The 2,533-nt window shown below is 49.2% G+C and overlaps 1 protein-coding gene across 15 annotated transcripts in view; it reads left to right on the forward strand.

Moving 5' to 3' along the window:
* The window catches only part of Znf532 (zinc finger protein 532), a 109,587-nt gene that overhangs the window by 68,120 nt on the left and 38,934 nt on the right, over positions 1-2,533 (forward strand). The gene's annotated exons all lie outside the window — the stretch shown is intronic.

The raw sequence follows: 2,533 nt of genomic DNA on the forward strand, positions 1-2,533 counted from the left end.
GTTTGGAAGTGCTCTTCCAGTCTTTCCCCGGTGCTGTATTACCCCTACCTCTAACGTGCACCCAGCATGGTGGACCCCAGGTCCTACCGGGTGCTGATGTCAGCCTTTGCATAGAGGGATTCTCCCTCCCACCCCCAGTTTGGGAAACCTCCCCCTTTCTCTTGCCGCAGACTGTTTCTGCTGAGGCTCACCCATTGTCGTCAGGCAGTTTGCTCCTTGATCTGTCCCTTCAAACCATACTTGTGAGGGTGTGATCCTGTGTTATTTGCTGTTCCTAGCAGCAGCAGCAGTCACTGCAGCTTTTAAACGTTCTTGCTGCACAGAAATGGTGGCAGTACTGAGAACTGGGTACTGAGACAATTCTGAGAACCCTTCCTCCGGAGTCCCTGGTTTTACGTGACCTGGTCCAGCCCAGCATGCTCACATCTCGTTCTTAGGAGAAACGGGACATCACGACTGTTACTTCAGTATGTTCTTCCCCTTATGAAAGCACACTCAGCACACAACAGCCCCACTCAGGTGTCGGTGCTGATCACCGTGCCAGCCGGTTCTGAGCCTGGGTTCCGAGCTTGGGCTCTGAGCTTTCCAGATGCCCAGACTATGCCCTTCCGTTCTTCAAGATCCTAACCAGGGTGTGCCTTTTGGGTTTACTGTCTTGTCGTTGTCCTTCCTCCAGGGCAGTTGAGTTGAGCATCACCTGTGCACACCCCATGCCCAAAAGGATGACTTTCCCTGTCTGTCTGTGCTTTCTCAGAGTCAGCTGAGGCTGTCATCACAGGATGAGGCCACACAACTTCTCAGTGGGTCACAGGGGCCACCTCTCCCAATAGTGATACTGTAGCCCTCTTTTTGGATTTGGTTTGGTTTGGTTTGGTTTTGTTTTTTTCGAGACAGGGTTTCTCTGTGTCGCCCTGGCTGTCCTGGAACTCACTCTGTAGACCAGGCTGGCCTCGAACTCAGAAATCTGCCTGCCTCTGCCTCCCAAGTGCTAGGATTAAAGGCGTGCGCCACCACCGCCCGGCCTTCCTGAAATCTTTATAAGCAGTTTCTTTCAAAAATATCCTGTATGTGACAGTTTGTTTCATTGGACATTGAGGCTCTTCACATTAAGCAATTCCAAACAGTAAGGAAATAGCATCCTTGGACATCTGTTGCTGTGATGGTGAAGTATCACAGGGGCCAGTGTCACTACCATCACCACCACCGCCATTACCACCACTGCCACCACCATCACCACCACCTCCATTACCACCACCATCACCACCACCTCCATTACCACCACCACCACCATCACTATCACCACTACCACCTCCATTACCACCACTGCCACCACCACCACCACCTCCATCACCATCACCACCATCACCACTATCATCACCACCATCACCCCCCTCCCCCCAATCATCATCATTAACATAGTCTTTCAGTTTAGCCTTGACCAGGGTGATACTTGGTGTATACTGGGCTGGCCTTGAACTCATAGCAACTCTCCTGCATCATCACTTTCAGTATAGGCATCCACCACCATGCTGGACTGAACTGCAGATTTGTGACAGCATTGCCCAGTAGAGTTTGAAGCTGTGTGAGAAGCTCTCATGAGAACACACTGGAGAAATCCAGACAGGTTTAAGGGCCTCCTTTCTCTGCCTTTGCTGCATACTTGACAGCCACCCCTCCCCCTCCTCCGCCCCCCAGCTATTCTCTTCAGCTTTCTTTTCTCAGCTTCTCCTAGACTCTTTGTGCCTGTTCCACAGTCCTTCTTCATAGGCCCTCCTTAAGGACCAGGATGACCTGGAAGACTAAGGCAGGAGTGCTGTGGCACACACCCCAGTCCCACCAAACACCCATACCAGTGCTTTGAGCTTCAGGAGAGATCTGATTGGGTAGAAGAGATTTGCTTAGAAGGCTCCAGTCTGCTAAATACTCATTTAAGGAGGTGGGTTGGGATGATGCAGTAGGTGCGGAGATAGTGTCTACTGTGGGTACTGTAAACCATTTTTAAGAAGGATTGGGTTTTCCTGTAGTGTGTGTGTGTGTGTCTACCCACCCCCACTCCCAGGCAGACTTTCTTTGTATAGCTCTGGCTGTCCTGGAACTCACTCTGTAGACCAGGCTGTCCTCGAACTCAGAAATCCCCCTGCCTCTGCCTCCTAAGTGCTGGGATTAAAGGTGTGCACCACCACTGCCCAGCTGTTTTTTGTGTTTTTATTTCTGGTTGTGCACTGGTGTGCAGATTTCTGCATTCAAATTGATATAGAAAGGATGATATTCAAGTGAAAATTGCTAATTTTAAATGTAAGCTCGGAACAGGCAATGCAAGTATTAGAGTTTCGGTGCCTTTAGTTCATTAGTCAAATTATTTTTCTAGTTAGGGTAACACCATTGAGCTGTATTGCTTTGCTTGACTTCACCAAAAAATAAACCAAGTCACTCCACATTCTTTTTTGGGTTAGGATGTACTGTTCATTTGTATGGTCCTTTTCAATCTTTTTTTAAAAAGAAGGGAAGAGAGAGAGAGAGAGAGAGAGAGAGA

The sequence above is a fragment of the Mastomys coucha genome, unplaced genomic scaffold, assembly GCF_008632895.1.
Source record: "Mastomys coucha isolate ucsf_1 unplaced genomic scaffold, UCSF_Mcou_1 pScaffold13, whole genome shotgun sequence".
Lineage (NCBI taxonomy): Eukaryota > Metazoa > Chordata > Mammalia > Rodentia > Muridae > Mastomys > Mastomys coucha.